Consider the following 19,421-nt stretch of genomic DNA (forward strand, 5'->3'; position numbering starts at 1 on the left):
GAGTACTGTTGTAGTGATGTGCCTTGAGATTATCTGTTGACTTAAAACAAATTGTTAAGACAAAACCCAATTAAAGAAACCCCCAGAAAAAAGCAGTCTTTAGGAGGACAGTACAATACTTCTTCCAGGAAAGAAATGTTCACGCTGCCATCCAAACAAAATATGCACCCCTCTAGTGTGTGTATGGAAACCAATCAAAAACAAGGTCTGTTCATGCCTACCTCCATTCTCTGAAATCCTTGCCAGAAACCTGACTACACTCATGGTCACACCGGGGATTTCAATCCCCAGTTTGCCCTGCTCTTCTGAATCAGTAAGAGAAAGGCTGGTTAGAAGCTCACAGGCTCAGCTGGATCCTTCAACACTGAGAAGAAAGGGAGTTGCAACCCATTCTGTTCTTAGAACTCTAATCTCACGCCCTAAATAGAGTTAGAAGTCTGAGTTTCTCCTCCGAACTACCAGGTTGTATCCTGAGACCACTTCCTCTGAACTTGTCTCTCCAATTTCGCGAAACTCAGGGGATTGGATACTGGCTCTATTATCTGTAGTTTAGGAACCATGAACGCTCTGCTTTGGAACTATCACTGAAGATCACACTGAAACTTCAGCTACTATAAAACATGACAGCATTCTTGCTTAGCAGCAATAGCCAAGTTAGCATGTTAGACTTCTGCTCTTGAATACAAATTGAAGTGTGGAAGTGTAATGTTCTGTGTCCTGGCTACATTAGAGACTGCCTTTTCTTTGTTAACCTCCTGACATTGGAAATCAGCCAAGACAACTTACAGTCACAAAATTTAAACTTTGCAAAATGCGAGTGGAAGTACTTACACTTTGGAACTCACTCCTTTTGTTTGTCAGCCCTAAACCAAGTCTGTTGAATTTCAGGATTATGGTGCAAAGCCCATCAGTTTAAGAAGGCTTGTGTCTGGGTAGGGGTTAGGATAGGAAATGAGTCATGGAGAAACTTCATGGAGATAGTGTTGGGTATTTCATTTTAAGATTGCTGTTGTTGGCTGTTGGTAGTGTTTTATACAATTTTTGTATTAATTATGATTTTAAATATGCCTACAGACTTGGGTAAAAGGCTCATGTTTTTATAAATACTGTAATAGTATAAATAGTATCATTGTTCCATTTTTACTTATATTATTCAAAGTGGACAACTACTCCCAAAGACCATGTTCAAAGACAACAAATTCTGCCAAAGTTCCCAAATGGATGCTTGAGAATAACTTGAAGATGTGCAATATTGCTGTTTCATTCCCATTCTCAAATATGCATTCAAGGAAACCCTTCAAACACAATCTCATGCGCTCCAACTGTGCTGGATATGCAAACCACCAATCAGAAATAGCTGCAGCAACAACATTGCTTTGATTAACATCATTGTCTTACAGCACGGAAGGTGAAGACCTGAGATTGCAGGAGCTCATGTGGCATCCTTTCCTTTTGCTATTCAAATAAATGCAGGTTATTTTTGGAGCTCCACCTGGCTTATCATGTTTCATTCAGCTCAGCCCTCCTGTTTGTGTTGCAAACCTTGCATACTGAAGAAGCATCTCCTTTATCCAAGATAACAGATAACATCAGAGAAAAGAGGGCAATAATATACACAGAAGAGACAAGTTCTGTGCTTTCTCCAGGTAAATTATGCTATTTTTTCATTGCAAAACAAGATTTCCTTATTATGACTTTGGCTTGTCTGATATGTTTCTGTGTATAATACATCATAAAACACTATGAAAGGTACACTAATGAAAATAAAAGAAAGAGAAGAAATTAGCTGTATATTATAAACAAATATTGACAGTTTCTGGATTACAGCCAACAAGGAAATTAAAACAGACCAGTCAAGGCAGCAACTGTTTATCAAGTTTTAAAGCCAGTCCAAACATGGGCATTCCTAGCTGGTATAAGATTTTCCTGTAATAAAATGAAATGGTGCTTATTTTGTATTGATTATTCTTCTTAAAGAAAGTCTAGCCCTCTAAAGTAAATACACTTCAAAAACTTCATATGAATGACCAAAGTAGGTCTGCTTGTGCTGTACTTTTGAAATGTAATGCAGGTATATTATTAAAAAAAAAAAAATTACCATTCTCACACTTATTGATTCAATACAATACCTACCTACTTGTACATATGCTATATTATTGAGATTACAATATAAAACTAACTGAGTTACTCCAATAGCTTAAAACTATTTAACAGCAAATTCTCATGTTTTTGTGTTATGCAAAAGCAGAACTTGAGATTCAGGACTGATCTTAAGCTTTTTTGCAGTGTTAAGGTAGAAGGCACTAGCAAACCTATCACAAAAAAACAGACAACATAGTTGTGTAAATATACAAGAAACTGTCAATTTCTTATCAACATCTGAATTGAAGAAAAGGAAAAGGGGAAGCAACATATCAAACAACCCATTATGAATGGAGATTTACAAATGAACACCATGATAGCCACAGAGAGCTCCTGGAATCAATCACAGAGTTCTGGATTTGCTTGCATGTGGCATAAAGGCAGATGGGCACAGTGGCCTGGTCTAATGGAAAAGGGTGCAACATGAACATATAATTAGTAAACAAACCTTGTCTCCAGGGTCCCAGTCCTAATCCTTGTTGGGCAGGAATGCCTTTTGTAGTAATTCTTATCTGAATCAGCTATGTTCTCTTGGCATGGAGTCACCCAAACTGAGTGGCATTACATCTTTCAAGGGAATTCATTAAATGTACATTCGATGATAGACATCAGAAAATACAATGGTAGAACAGACTTGCTCTTTTATATAAGGATTATACCATGATGCTTGAATCTTTTACCAGAGCTAACAGTTTGAAGGTCAGGTTCTATAGAACAGATGTGCTAATCTCTTATTATCTGTATATTATACCTATTATTCCAAATAGCATTTAATTTTTCATGGAAATGGCAGATAAAGCTCTACTCATTAGTCAGGATTACTATTATCATTAATTAGAGTGCTTCTTTTTGGGTATGTTCAAACTGTTAGATTTATACAGAAGGGACAGCAGTAATACAAAAGTATCCATATCCAGCTGAACAGGTGGAAGTAGTTTATAACACAAAGGTAAATTCCACACAAGTAGCAGGATATCAGACTGATATAAGTGAAAATAGATGACTGGCCAAATATAAATGTCTATATAATAATGTGAGATGCTTAAAAGCAAAAATATATCAGCTAAAATGCTTGGCGTTGAAATAGAATCTTTACATAGTTATTCCTGAAACACAGTGAAATGGCCAAAAATATTGATGGGATATTCTAATTCCTTTCTATAAATTCTACAAGAAGAGCAAATTAGGATTTAGAGGTAGGGGAGTAGCACTGTATCTAAAAGATTTCATAGAATCTAATGAGATGAAGATTTGAGTAGAGAGCACCAGTAAAATGTGTATAGATACAAATCTCAAGTCATACATATAAAAATATATATTGCTTCCTCTCCCAGCCCCTGATCAGGTAAAGCATAACAGATGCTCAATATTTAGGGTCAAGGATCAGGCAGGCAACAAAGGCTAATAAAACAGTAATAGTCGGTGACATCAACTACTTGCATGGAAACTCATCAAGTATCACAGCACAACAAGGTTTAGGGAAGCAACCTCTCGACATCTTAAATGCAGTAGCTATTGCTAGAATAAGAAAACAATTAGACAATCTTAAATACCACACAGGAGTTGGTTCAAGAAGTAACTTCACCTGAGCCATTAAATAAAAATCATCACATGTAATTAAGTTCAACATCCCTGGGGGAGGCATTGCCCCAGTAACTAACATGATGACATTTATCCTTAGGCGATTTTTTAAAAAGGAGGAAACTAGTCATATAAATTAACCTGCCCAGAGGCAAACTTTCTTCCTTGCTCCAGCTGGGTGGTGGTTTGGCCTGAAGCATGAACGTTTATATTCCTTCTATACTTCTTTTATTGTAGATGTTCTCTCATTTGTGTCAATAGGCATTTTGCCATGGACTTCAGTGTAGGATACGACTCAATACCACTCCAAGGAGCTTGAAGCCCCACAAATGTATTCCTCTGTTTAATGTATTTTGATGTTATATAAATGGAGCTGATCTTGTGGAGTTTTCAGTTTCCCACATATTCAAATGATCTCTTCATTATACATTTTAATACAAATATATAATTTTTAAAAACAAAAATCACCTCTTAAAGGAAAACTGTAGCCATTTTGCTCAGGCCATAAGACTAAAATAAGCGAAGCAGTTCTCACAAGGAATACACAGTCTGCTTTTTAAATAAAAGGTTTTAAGTAAAAAATGCGAATTCTGATCCCTGTATTGGAAGTGTTATTGTTAGAAAAACTAGAAATCTCTCCCTCTCACTGAGGACCCAACTCTGTGCCTGCCTAGCTTGGGAATGAGAGAAAGACGTAATAAAGAGGGTTAACATTCTAAAAGTACCAAAAAGTTTTCACTATTTTTTCTATCTTTTTGAGAGGAACTTGAGGTGCCATAGCTCAGTGCCTGCAGCAGAACTGAACGTGCGTGTGCATGTGTACCGTAGAGCAAAACCTACAGCCTGACTGTGACTGCATTCTTCCGCCTAGATCCTCCCCGTCTGTAAAGGGAGGAGATTTTTGTTTAATTTCTTATATAATCATTCTCAGTTTCATGTCACCCAGAGCCAAATCCTGCTCACAATGACTTCGGTGGGACCACTCTTTGAGAAGACAAATAGGGTTTGGCCCCATGGCCATGCCACTCTTTAGGAGACTGTATTTAAATAAAAATACTGACATGTTTTCACTGTAATGCAGACAGTATTTTAACAGAGGGAGATGGAGATTATATTTAGCAGTATACATTGGTGACAGCACTTACACAATATTTCATATAATTTCATATTTCTATATGGTATACTGTGATGGGTGTGCAGCCCACACCAGCCCTGAAAGGGTTAACGAGGGCGTGGGAGGCCAATTAAGTCACCTGGGAGATGGTGGGCCAGGATTAATTAACAATGAAGCCCAGCTGGGGAAGAGCTGGCACAGCACTATAAAGCTAGGAGGCTGATAGCAGAAGAGGGAGAGAGGTTGGTAAGAGAAAGGAAGCAGTTCCCTGTGTGCTTTGAGTTTCCTGGCTTTATAGTGCTCTCCCAGTCCTTCCCCAGCTGGGTTTCACTGTTAACCCTGGCCCTTCTTCTCATAGGTGACCCCAGGTAACTTAATTGGCCTCTCAGAACCTCCTTAGCCCTATCAGGGCAGTGTGGGGTGCAATCGCATCACATATACCCCAAAGATAAAATACATTTTGAGTTAAACAGGCTGATGTGTGCTGAATGTTTAAACTAACAAACCAGAGGAGTTGTTAATCCACTAAAGAACTTTGTCATATGTTGCATTCTATTAATTCCTGCCTCCCAACAATAAACTACACAGTCATCAGCAATGAGCCTGAAATGCTCATATGCCTAAGCAAAAACAGACAGCAAGTGACCCCCATGCTGCTTGCCTGTTCATTACAACAGAAAGCATAATTATGCATGTTCTGCTCAGGTAGTTTTCAGGAGCTGCTCAGGGCAACTGTGAGCTAATATTTTGATGGAAATATTGGCAATCTGAACAAAAAGACCTTGTTAAAAGTGAGACCATCATTGTGTAAGCAGATGATGTCAAAGAAGATAACAATTGTAACCAGCCTTTGTTCTAAACCACAAAACATCAACTGCAAAAATGACCAATAGAATGCGAGTATACACTTAGACTTCCATTGCTGCCAGGATACTGGATGCCCAATTCCCATTAATTTTGAATGAGAATTGAGTGTTCAAACAAATACTTTTGGTGGCATTGAGACACCATCTTTAGGTTTTGCATAATGCATGTATATGGGGATTTTTCTTAACCAGTACAACTAAGTGTCCAGATTGAAAGATTTTAAGGATCTTTCTTTGTGGAACCTTGATTCAGATTGTAATTAACAAACTGTGTCAATATCACAAAATACTACAAGTAATGAAGTGCAAGGAGCACTATTTGCTCATGAATTGCTCATAATTAAACTAACTCTTTATGATGCAGAGAGTAATCTACTTCAGCACATTATAAATTGAAGTCCTTCCTGATAAACAAAACACTTCAGTTTAAATCTCTGAAGAGCTGCTAAATATGAGCCCACGCACATTTTCACCAAACAAATATCAGAAAACAAAATAATGGTATAAAAAAACCTGACCCAAGATCAAAGGCACAGACTACACTACATATCACCGGGCAAGAGATGTGTTTTAGTGATGTAAGTTGTAGGTATTAAACACCTACATTCCCTTTGGCCACAAGTCCAAATTCCAGTAGGCGTTGACTCTGTCCTTGAACCCAAGTTGAGTTCTGTGCAGGTTTACTGTGTGGACAGTTCTACTGGATGGACACTTGAGAGCCCCTGGCACTTTTTGCTTAGAGAGTGCTGTCCTTAGCTAAGGATACTCTCTCCTATGTTGATGAACAGTATGTTGGGTACCAGTTGGTGGCTGCCATCCCTTTCAGAGCTGGTAGCATTTCAGTGGTTCTGCATATATTATTTATGACATGCTTTGGGATCCTTTAAAATAAATTAATCCCAAAGCACTTTCATTAGGCAATTACATTTAGAAAAGGAAGGATGTTCCTATGGTTAATACATGGAGGTCTGGTTTCTATCCTTGATTCTGCTGTAGACTGTGACCTTTGGCAAGTCATTTTATGCACTTCAATTTCTCCATCAGTAAAATGTGGATAATAATACTTACCCTTCCTTTGTAAAGTGCTTTGAGACCTATGGATAAAAATCCTTATATGAAAACAAAATACCATTATTTATTATATTATTACTATAATTAAAGAGCTATGAGAGTCTCAAATGGCAGGTACTATAGAAGTAAAATTGTCATTTTGGAAAATATCAAATAAATTTCACTACCAAGCAAAATTCAAAAGTACATATTTTCTTACACTGTACATAGTTGCTGGCAGTTAAGGATGCAAAATGGTTATCCAAATTGCTGTCAGGGTGAGGTCAAGAAGGAAAATAAGACTTCATATGGATAGTAGAAAAACAGTCTAATGAGAACACCCATTTCTTCAATCTAACAGCCATATCAAGTGCCAAAACCTTGAAGACACTTAAATCAATAGCATGCAGCCCCCAAACCTTCAAGACAAAATCTTCAAGCTACCCCTTTCTTGACATTTATTTTTATATCTTTATATTTTATAATTACAGATGTCAACCAATCAAAAACTAAACATTCTTTGACAACCAGAAGCTCTCTTACTGTGCATATAATTATTCTGTGTAATAACAGGATGACAAGAAGTCTGGTGTCTGGCCATGGTAAAGTCAGATGAAAACACAGCAGAAAGGAAAGATGGTCTTGTGATTGAGGCAACAGACTAGGACACAGATCAGTGTTTAAATCCCTGCTCTGACATGGACTTCAAAGCCAATCTTGTAAATCTATGTCTCACCTCTACACTTGTGAAACCTGATCATAACATTTCCTTACCCGACTAGGGTGTTGTGAGGACAGATACTATGGTGATGGGTGTTACACAAGTACAGATACAAAGGCCTGGTCTATACTACAAAGTTAGGTTTACAGAGTTGCCTTCTATTGACTTAGTTTTGCATGTGTCCACACTTAAATTTGTCTCCCACGGATACAAGCTCTCCATTATCCCAACATAGTAACACCACCTCCCTGAATGGCACTGAGCTATGGCCAGTGTATTGAGGTTAACGCAGCACCAGCACTCCTACAATCTACCAAAAGCACATTCATCTGGCATTCTGCACCCGCCAAGCCGGAAGTTCCTTGGTGCTATTGTGGTGGCAAGTGTCTGGCTCCATGAGCCAGGGCAGCAAGGAGTAGGCTGGGTCCCCCAGGAGCACTATTGGCATTTCAACATTCCCAATGGTAATCCTCTGGTTGGGAAAGAACATCCCTGATTGTAGCTTTCTTAACAGACCTGTGTTCTTAAAGATGTGAGAGTCATGCACCTGGCATTGGCCACTGTCGGAAGACAGGATACTGGGCTAGATGGCCCTTTGGTCTGACCCAGTATGGCCGTTCTTATGCTCCCTAACTAGCCAACACAGATGTTGGTGAAGCATCCCGGTGATCCACCAGCACTTGCATAACCATAGAAAACATGTGTTCATGTACTCTGTAGCAAGGTGGGATGTGTGTTGTCTATTGCTCCACCACAGTTCAGGAACTCCACAGCAACAAATCCATCCATTATGTCCTGCACACTGCTGTTGGTCCAATAAAAGACATTACCTCACCCACCTGGTGTCTTTAATGATCTGACAAAGGAAGCTGTCAGTAAATAAGGTATTCTTAAGTTGCCTAAAATTAGCATCATAAACCAAAACCCATAGAAACACCTCATTATAATGCTCCAAGCTTGATTAATGATAACAATATATACAAAGCTCTTTAGAGATGGGTTAAAATTTCACCAGGATTAATAAGGCTAAATGTTAGTTCACTCTGCATGCTCATTCAATCCTTAGTCTGACTGGTAAGATTTCTACCAAGCAAGTAGTGATGTGGATATCTGTTCATGGAATATCAGGGTTGGAAGGGACCTCAGGAGGTCATCTAGTCCAAGCCCCTGCTCAAAGCAGGGCCAATCCCCAGACAGATTTTTACCCCAGTTTCTTAAATGGTCCCCTCAAGGACTGAGCTCACAGCCCTGGGTTTAGCAAGCCAATGCTCAAACCACTGAGCTATCCTTCGCTGTTCATTAGACAGTGAAATAAAATCACCAATTAATTTAATATTATGACCTACTTTACTTATACAAGTATTATCAGAATTTAGAATGGTCGCAACAAACAAAAAAGTCCCTGTTTAAAGAGAGGCAGCTCCACTACAATGAAAAAGAGTAATGAAGATGTACTGAGAGTCTGGTCACTACTGGCCAGAAACACTTTAAGGCTCGAATGTGTAATCTGAACTCTGCTACTGTTCAGGAAAAAGGGAAACACAACCTGCTGCAGTTTCACGGCTTGTTTATTATGTGACAAGCTGCAGTTTCAAGGAAGCATCAATTTTGCTTAGCCCAACATTGTGAAAGTTCATACAGTAAAAAGCATTTAGTACAGTGAACACCAAAACGTATCTAAAATACAACCAGGCTGTGCCTCTTGCCTGGGCAGCAGTTTGAGGGAGGGAGAAAAGGCAACGATTGTCCTCTTAGTTGTTTCAACTGAGTCACTTAATCTAGCCCGAGTTATTAGCTGTAAAATGGGGATAATACTTCCCTTCCTCACAGGGGCATTGTGAAGAGAAAATCCATTAAATGATTGTGAGGCATTCAAACACTACGGTGATGAGGGACACATAAGTAGCTATATCTAGTGAGAATAGAAGAATCTGGCTCTTAATATATGCTTACAGCTAACCTCCCAACATGTAAAGTGGCTAAGTGGGACAGACCCCCCAGGGGAGGAAGTCCACGGGCCAGGGCATTGCAGTGCAAGTTCACTGCACATCAGTGGCTCCTATACAGCAGGGCAGGCTGGGCTTAGCTCTTCGTTCCAGCTAATGCAACCTGGCCCTGGCACAAAGGGTTGCAGCTCTGCTCAGGTTTGGCTCCGACCCCCCAACAGGGTCTGGGGGCAGCTAGGCCAAATTTGAGTGTTGCAACCTGGCACACAGAGTTGCAATGCCACTCACTCAAGTTTGGCCCAGCCATCCTGCTGTCAGGGTGGTGGAGCCAAACCTGAGCAGAGTTGTGAGCCCATGGTACCAGGGCGAGGTTGCAACAACCTAAGCAAGGAGTCAAGCCCAGCCAGCCCCATGGGACAGGCACTGCTTCAACTGGGACAGGGAGTTTTGAGGGTCAAAGTGGAACAGTCCCACAAAACCTGGAACTGTTGGGGAGGTCTGTCAGAGGCAAATGGGGACTGGGATTTATTTATAAAAATAGATAAGCCCCTCAAGATGGTTTCTCTAATGTATTCCTTCTTTAATCAATAAAAACTGAACTTGTAACAAAGTGGTATTTGTATGTAACCAGAATAGGTCAAGCCCATTGCATATTTACCTTGTCAGTTTATTTTCAGTACTAGGGCTTCAACATCTTTGTTCATGTCACAGTGGCTTTTCAGTTAGACCAACAAGAGATGAATGGGTTGCCAATGAAATCTCTCCCCACAACCCTGGCCCCAAGAGAAAGACAGGATTGGCAGGGAGGAGATGGACATCCGAGGAGCATTCTTAGGGAGAGTGATGATTGAAATTTATCTACTTTCATATACAAATCCTAAGTCACATTTGAATACAGCTCATTGTTTCAGTTTGCCTGCAGACTCAGAGAGAGAGAGAGAGAGAACAGTTTGTGGCATCAAATCTATATTCAGCTAAAGAGTTATAAAGAGACCTCTGGTCAGTCAGTGCAGAGGTGAAAGCAAAACAAATCAAAACAGTGGCACCAGGGATCCTCCCATGGAAAAACTGAACAGGTACAATGAAAAAGATTTTCAGATATTAGAAACAAGTCAGTAAAAATGTTAGTCTATTCTGCACTTATCTGGAATCCTGTGCCAAATTATGTTCCGTTCGAATACTAGTATACGCACACCAAAACCACAGGGCCCCAAATGCATTTAATATTCTCCAAAGACAAAAAAACTCATACAAAAATGTTCAAAACCATTCAACATCACTACGGTTAAGACACTATTTAAAACCAGAGCAGTCTATCCTGATCTCTGTAAACAGCTGTGCTCACCTTATATCCTTAGCCATTTCCCCCTTGTCCTGCACAATTCACAAAAACAAGCAAACTAAACCATAGTGACAGTTGCCTCCCGGAGCTCTAGCCCTTGCTTCCTCCTTGTCGCACCAAGTTCTGAGGCTGTGAGCCACCAAGAAGGGAATTGCAGAGAAGACAGCAACACAGCACTGCACACCAGGCTGGAGGCTGGAGATGCAGGTTTTACCTCATCCATACTGACAACCTGAAGCCGTGTCTCACAATGCCTTCTGCTAGTGACCGCTAGTGTCTTTTTTCTTCTTTTTGGGGGAAAACCAAAAATTTGAATCCAGAAAAACTAGCAGGAGAATCCTAAATTCTTGGATTTCTGGCATATGTGGATTTCTCATATACCATTGTCACATTCACAGCTTCTATTGTCTCTGCGTCTCAGAATAATCTTCATTCCTGAAGTTTGGTTTCTGACGTATCAATACTTACACAGCTACTAAGCAGTATAATCTGGTAATTTTTCTATGAATAAAATAAACTGCATATTTTATAAACTCATAGAAAGGGGAACAAGTATCTATCAATGAGCATTAGATAGTATCAAAACATCCATCAAAGAAGATAACCTGGCAGCAGAACACAACATATATATATATATATATATATTTTAAATTATAACATTTCTTCTCCGCACTTGAGGAAGTATTTGAATATTTTACTCAGAATCTATTGCATTGCCCTAAATATCATTTGATTAAAGTTACCATTGCAGCCTGAAAATCTAAACAGATTGTCACATTATAGTAAAATGTTCAGCAAGTTAACATGAGGATGTACCTGGCCTCTAGGGAATCCCTTCAGGATCCAGGGTTTTGGAAGGTGGGGTCAAATCTGCAAGGATACATACTCAGATCACTTTGGTGATGGTGGCGGGAGAAAAATGCTCTTCAAAGCCACTGCCTTTTTTTTTTTAAACATCGGTGGGGGGTGTTATTTGCCCCCCTCCTATGTTACTGCTTATTATCATCATTATTACTTATTATTAATTTGATTTACATCCCCTCTAAATCACAGTAGCTGACTTTGGGCAGTAAGCTCCTCACTACACGTAAAACTGCACCAAAAGGGAGCACCAAATCTCACTGTGACACTGTTTTTATTTGATTGCTGCTCTACAGCACTTCTCCCTCTTGGTAACAAGGCCAGCACATCATGGTCGGTGGCCATGGTTAGCAGTTATAGTGGAAGACTGAGGTATGTGGGAACAAGGCCAGTTCTTGCAGATCTCAGTCTGTCCTTACTCCTCTCCAGCCCTTTCACCACACAACCGTATTTTTTCAGTGTTGCCATTATCTACGTCTCTGCCAGATGAACTCCCACACCCTCTTCAAGATGTGTAAAAACCACGGAGAAGGGAGTTACTGAATTTACTTTTTTTGCCCTATACCTTAGTGTGTTCAGAAAGGGAAACATACTGTGCAGAGTAGCTGTTCCCCAGACTCTTGTCCATTCACATGCTGAGCTCCCACACAGCACCTGGTGAGAAGATGCTACTGCATAGCCGCTTTCCCCCTCCACAGTACTGCTTTCTTTTTGCCCTTACTGGTTCCCTCTCTACACTGCATGATTTGAAAATTCATAGTACCTCCACTCTGTCTCTTGTAAATTCTCTGCATTTCAGAATTTAATAGAAATTGACATCATCATTAGCAGCACGGAAAGTAGCAGGTGATATTACCCCATAATTGAAAAAAAGTCTACTGCTTTTTTCTTTGCGTTACTGTGTTACATTGTCTCAGGTGGTCATGGAGTTTTTTTGCTGGGATTTTGGAACTATTTCTGTCCAAAACAGAGAATAGAATCAAAGATTACTTCACAGCTCTCTTCAGAATCATAGCTGCAACAGAACTAAATGAGAGATTAAAATATCTACAGCTTCTGCATCATAAATATCTAATTCTATTCAGCAAAATGCACTTCTGTCTATTTTCATAGAAACAGATACCAATTTTTCATCAGAGACCTGGTCTACGCTTAAAATGTACACTGGCTGAGCTCTGCTAGGCATATGACATAGCTTTAATGATATAGTGTAGATGCAGTTATAACAGTAAAAAAGTCCTTTTTGCCGGTATAGCTTATTTTGCTCAAAGGATTGGTATAAGCTGCCAGTAACAAACAAAAAAACACCTTTTAGTAAATTACATCTGCACTAGGAGGGTTTGCCAGAATAATTATGCTGGTAAGGCTATACTGGCAAACCCTTTCTAATATAGATAATGTCAGAGATATGATTCTTTTCAAGCCAATTTCTCTCTCTCTCTGGCTCTCATTTGCAACTTTTATAAGGAGGGTGAAAATTTGTCAGTTGTATTTTCTGAAACATCCAGAGCTAAATAATTCCATGGCTGAACAGCTCCAGAGATATGACGTCCATAATTATATCTATATCCCAATCCACTCAGGTTTTTTGATCATTCTTCACTAGTCTAAGTTATTACTTCTTTATAGTTACAGTATTATGCTAGTTACAATTCATCAAAAGAATCAATACATTAGTGCAATTTGAATATTCCCCAGCAGCATAAAGACTACTAATAAAATACTATAAATGGTTTGTAAGAAATACCACAATGTATTGGCATGATCTCAAAAGTTGCTTATGCTCAGAACTGTTTTGTTTTATAAACTTTGGGATACATTTTCTGAGGAAGGGTGTAGGCAGGTGGCCCAGGACTTTTTCTAAAGATTTAGGTCTTTGGGGCCTGGTTAAGTCACCTCTGCACTGCTCCACTGGCACAAGGATTGTTTGAAAACTGCCTTAACTATGCAGCTCGGAATTCCTCCAACGTATGAAGGGAACCCTACGTGGGAAGCCAGGCAGGTAGCAGAGGAAAGAAGATCTCTCTTCATACCACGTGACACTTCTAAAAAGTTGGTCACAGAGCTAGTTTGTCTCACCACTAAGGGCTTATATAAACTAGGCAAATTTGCACCAATGTAATTGTATTGGTGGTTTAAACAGGACCAGATTTCCAATTAGGCACAGTTGGCACGTGCCTGGGGCGCTTAAAATTAAAAGTGTGTTAAAAGTTTCATTTTTTTTACAGAAAACATGAAGGCCAGCTGTAGGCAGGGGGATGGGAGGAGAGGGATGCTGTGCCTAGGTTTAGGGTGTAAATCTGGCCCTGGGTTTAAGTGCAGAAAAAACCACTGCACTGGCACAGAATGGGTCTTATACAGGTGCAACTTATATTGGTAACACACTGGAGTAAGTCATACCAATGCAAGCTCCATTTTATCTAACGGAGTTGCACTGGTTAGTCTGTGCAGAGCAGTTATTCCAGTTGCTGGGTCTCTGCTTCATGTGGAGAGATGGACATGTTCCCAACTATAGGCAGATGCTTAGCCATGGGAAACAGCGAGTTTATCTGGATGCGTTGTCTCTTCCCCAGGCAGCCATTCAACTCTGTGACACAGAAGTGGAGTGCTTTTTCTTTTGATGATTGCAGGCAGAGCTAGCTTCTGAGACATTTCAGTGTGTCAGAAAGCCATAAATTTGGGGAAGGCTCAGGTGCAAAGGATGTGACAAGCAATGAAATTCAAGCTTAAGGATGACACACTGTCTTCATTTACCCTTCTGTGTCAAAAAATCCTGACCGAAAGATAGTACTAACCTTTTCTCCATTGCAGAAATTAGGCATTATTTTATCTCCTGCCAATTTGTGTCACAACTTTGATATTATCTCAATAGATCTTTTTATATTTACCCTGTGTAGAATGTGGGACCAAAGTATGAAAGGAACTCACTGGTCAGATGATAAAGCAAATTATAGTCCTGGTTAAATAAAACTGAATGAAAATACAACAAACGTTACTAGTAAGATCACTTTTTACTATATTTCATAAATGAATGGGAACTATTTTAAAGTGATTTAATTTTCACTGTTTGATAACAAAATAGAAACAGAACAGGAACAAAGTCCTTCCTTCCTTAAACAAATACATTTTAAATATTTGTATTTATAGTGCTGTTTTACATGCATGCAAACTCACAGATAAAAGGATGGCTGTACTGTTTCGCAGTAATTTAATTTTCCTGACATTAAACTTGCATGAATTTTAAAACATAAATGAATTATAATTTGGTAATAACAAAAATATAATGACTGGGGTTCACTTTCTGCAGGAATCTGTGTAAAAAAAAATCCAGGGGGAAAAAAGTGCTAATAAATACCACCGCAAATCAGTACTTTACTGCGATTTAACCAAGTGCAAAACATCATCAAACTCAAAATGTATAGTTCAGGAAAAAGGAAAAGAACCATATGTTACACTAATTCAACAGAGCAGGCTGGACTTTGTTTGAAAGTACTAACCCTTATTAGGAAATCTTTCGGAAGACGAGTAACTCAGACTGAATTATGTTTCTATTAACGGTAGTGAATTCCTCAGCTAGATGGCAACAGCAAATAAAAAAGAACATGCTTACATGCACTCACTTGTTTCAAAGAATTAAGAATCATCGCTAGAACAAAGTGTTCACCTCACAGAAATAACTTGGTGTTTGTGTTGAATTTGTGTTACCCTCCCTTCTTTTCCTTTTCTTTCAATATCATTCTTTATCTTATGGTGGTGGGTTTTTTCCTCCAGGCATTTATTTGAGTTAAAGCAACATCTGAATGGAGGTTTTGTTCCTCTCAACAAAACATTCTTTACTGTTTAGTTGTCAGGTTTAGAGCCCCATTCTGGACAGCTCTCCAAAGGCACCATCAGCATCCATTGTTAGTATTCCAGAAGCATTTTTTTTTTCAGTTTGGTTGAAAAGGAAAACCCACATTGATGTCATGCCCTTTCCTCGTGCTCTATACTTTCTTTCGTGGAATAGTGTAAATAGCTTCAGAGATTTGCTTCAGTTATCTGAAATAGACTGAGAGGGCTAAGTCTGTGAAAATTAACAATAACCAGAGGAAGCAGGCTCCTGTTATGGCAATATTAAAGTGAGCTAAATGCTGGCTGAGAGTGGAAACGTTGAGGAAAGAGATACTACTCCCCAGGTTACCATGAATTATTCTACAAGTACACAAGATCATGAAAGTATATAGGGAAGTTTTATGGCAGAAATTTGCATCCTTAGACTAACAAAATGGAGTTACACTAGGATAGAGGAGGATATATACTAGTATTAAACAGGCTTTCCTGCAGCGGTGAGCAGACAATGCAAACAAGTACTTTGGAATTGCTCTTCTATGCCATACGGGAACATTAACCACAAGTGAACTGTATAGAAATGCTGGTCCAGGAGGGTTGTTTTATAGTTTGCAACTTCCAAATAACTGTTTCTTGGAAGCCTCCCCAAATTTACTTTATTATCAAAACAGTCAAGGTCTTACGTAACAAATCTGGCCAAATAAAAGATGACCGTGAAGAGAACAAAAATATTAGAAATCTTATAAAACACAGACATGATGCCGTGTCTTGTCAAACTGTAGAACAAAAAGAAAATTAACTATCTCACTGCCTGGGCCACCAAATATTCCTGATACAGCTTGACAATTTGACATTTTTAATGAGCTGTCCTTTAATACAGCAGCCCAGAAATACACAAAGGGAGGGGTTAAGAAACAAAGCCATTCAAAACTAAAACAATTAAAAAAAAAAAACAATGATAGCAAAATAACTAATGGCCCGTAAAATAGAGGAAAGTTGTGGGGTTTATATATTCCTCTGCTAAGTAGGTGGAGCCTGTTCAGTACTTGGTTGGGAATTGGTCAAGGAAAGGCCAGGACGCTGTGGGAATTGGTGCTCCTGGTTAGGGAGATAGCACTCATCCTTTTGACTCATTACTGAATTGACATCCTAGTAGAGAGGTAGGGAGTTTGGTGTGGTGGAGTAGTGGAAAGGTTATGGGGTCACTTTGCTGTCAGAGTTTCTCTTGAGTCACTTGTAATCACTGAAGATGCAACAGCAGTCTTAGCAAAGGAGGGAATATTAGTCCATTTTTTCTTGCAAAATTCCAGTTTGGATAATTACATCTGCCTGCCTAGATCTCTTCTGTAATTTAAATTGGGTAGGGAAATCTTTTTCACTTTCAGTTTTGAACTCTTATTTATGGACCAGGACCCTGTTGTGCTAGGCACTGTACAAACACAGAACAAAAGACAGGGCCTGCCCCAAGGGGCTTACAGTCTAATTACAAGAGGAGAGAACAGATGGATACAGACTGACAAGGGAGTACAAAGCAACAATGGGACAATATTGGCCAGTGTGATAGGCAGTGGTACTAGCACAAGGCTATTTGTGTGTCTGGCAGTTGAATGGGACTCTGGCACTGATGGAATGTCAGAAGAATTTTAGAGTTTTACTAGACAAGATTCTTTATTAAATAATATTTTGTTATTTCCAAAATATTAAAGCCTAAAATTCATCCCTAATAATATCCTGTCTGGCAAGCAGTCTCTTGGTATGCCACAGCACAACTTCCAAGACAGGTGGAACATTATCCATAGATTTTCTTTTCTACCTGGAATGTTCTTTGTAGGTGTAATTTACACTCAGGCTGGCATGAGGACTGAAAATGAAGTACTGACATCATATTTTTTAGTGTCTGTTGTGAAAGTATGTGGCTCTAGATTTGGAAGACTGCTGTCCCTGCTTATTTACCTTTCAAGTGCCCCAACCACTCTTATTTTTACCACTGAAGAATAATGCCCACTTGCAGTCAGTCAATGACTGGGTATGCTATTGTCTTCTGCACCAATGGATGATTATAGCCCATGCACACGTATTTATTTAATAGGTTTACCCTTTCGAATTTTACCCAACTCAGTCATTCAACAAAGTAACCAGAGAATGGCATCTGTATCCTGGGTCTCAGCATTATTCTCAGAAAGCAGCCTTGCTTGCCGATCAGCCAGATGCAGCAGGAATTTCACATCAGCTTCTGTGAGCATGCATGGAAAACGACCACCGACATAGCTTGCTAAACTGGATAGTGCAATATTATTAGGAGTGGACTGTTGGATTGTCCTCTGAAATTGACATGTTAGATATCAAAGCTGAATTCCAGAGGCTGTATGGGAATTCTCTTTATCCCTTAATTAAGGGAAACAGTTCGGGTGACTATAGGAAGGTTCTACTCATGCTATGTGGTGGGGAAGGCTAAAAGCTTATGGGGGAGAACTAGATCATATGATTCTCTAAGGATATGTCCACACTGCAATTAGACACCCATGGCTGGCCCGTGCCAGCTAGCTTGGGGTTGCGGGGCTGTTTAACTGCAGTGTAGATAATTGGACTCAGGCTGCAGCCCAAGCTCTGGGACTCTCCCATGTTGTCCTAGAGTCCAGGCTCCACCTGAACCTGAATGTCTACACAATTAAACAGCCCCTTATGTCTAACCATAGTGTAGACGTACAATTGCGAGTGTGATTTGCAGCGTGTGTAGACATACCCATGCTAGTCGTACTCTATCTAGCTTGCTAAAAACAGCAGCAAGGGCATTGCAGTGCAGGCTCCAGCACAGGCTGCACAAGACTGCCTGTCTCCCCATTGAGTACGTAGTAGTTTGTGCAGCCAGTGCTGAAGCCCGTGATGCGACATCCACAGTGCCATTTTTAGCTAGCTAGAGCACAGCTAGAATAGTACACCTACACAAGCTGCACACCTGCAGCTCTAATGTAGATATTCCCTCAAGCTTACTCAAGTCTTTTTGCTCACATTTGATAGTGACTTCTTGATGGAAATAATTCTCAATTGTAGAACAGTCTTAGGTTTGACTGAGCACACACCTATGCCTCACCTATGTTTGTTTCATGCCAGTATCTTAAAGCTATCCTGTATATATTCAGGTCTACAGTCTTTCTGTAGCAGTCTCTTCATTTTTGTCAAGAAAACATGTATACAAAGGTTTTCAAAGCTTTTGTCGTCTGAAAATTCAGGAATACAGCTCCATCCCACAGTACATCCTTCACATCTGGAGGACGGAAGATTCCTTTTCAAATAAGGTCTGATTTATTTCCAGAGTGCAACTTTGCCAACAGGAACAGAGATAATAGATAACTTTGGTTCTTATGATTAAATAACTCATCATGATCCCCTGCCACATACTGCCATGATTCTTATAGTTGGAGGTGCGGCTGCTCAGCACCTCAGAAAAATCAGACTCCTAGGAGACAAATCTCCGCTTAGGAATTCTAATAGAAGGGCACCCAGAAACTGGCCTTTAAAAAAAACTGAATCTCATTGTTCTCCTCATGAACCTGTTTGGCAGGAATAGAGAATAATATATGCTACATTATATAAACCATTCAATTTAATTTCTTCCATTTCTTGTTCTTGACCAGCAAGCATGCAGCTGTAACACATCATCCCGATTCTTTAAATTCTTCCACAATGAACATAGCTTTGCCTCTCATGGATTATGGAGTAGCACAAAGAATGGCATTTTCTACATTACACAATTTTCACAACATATTCATGGGTGAAAACAGGAACAAAGGGTGTATAGGCCTAATATTGGCCCCTTACAGGGGGTGAAGATTACCCTATACATTTAAATAAATCTCTAAAACATTTCTGAAATAGTTTTTTTGTGAAATATGTGCCATTGTTCGACTCATTAAAAGGTTTTATTGGATGTGTCACTTATGAGTTACATAGCCATTGCCAGTTCAAGCTA

At 39.5% G+C, this 19,421-nt stretch overlaps 1 protein-coding gene across 4 annotated transcripts in view; it reads right to left on the reverse strand.

Moving 5' to 3' along the window:
• RIMS1 (regulating synaptic membrane exocytosis 1) overlaps positions 1 to 19,421 on the reverse strand; it is a 497,623-nt gene that overhangs the window by 28,289 nt on the left and 449,913 nt on the right. Inside the window, exon 1 of one of the 4 annotated variants that reach the window (XM_039530106.1) lies at positions 2,591 to 2,646. The exons of the other annotated variants lie outside the window; for them this stretch is intronic. The gene's annotated coding sequence lies outside the window, so the exon portion shown is untranslated. Of the gene's footprint in view, positions 1 to 2,590; positions 2,647 to 19,421 lie in introns of those variants that run through there. 4 annotated transcript variants of the gene reach the window in all.

The sequence above is a fragment of the Mauremys reevesii genome, linkage group 3 (assembly GCF_016161935.1).
Source record: "Mauremys reevesii isolate NIE-2019 linkage group 3, ASM1616193v1, whole genome shotgun sequence".
NCBI lineage: Eukaryota > Metazoa > Chordata > Testudines > Geoemydidae > Mauremys > Mauremys reevesii.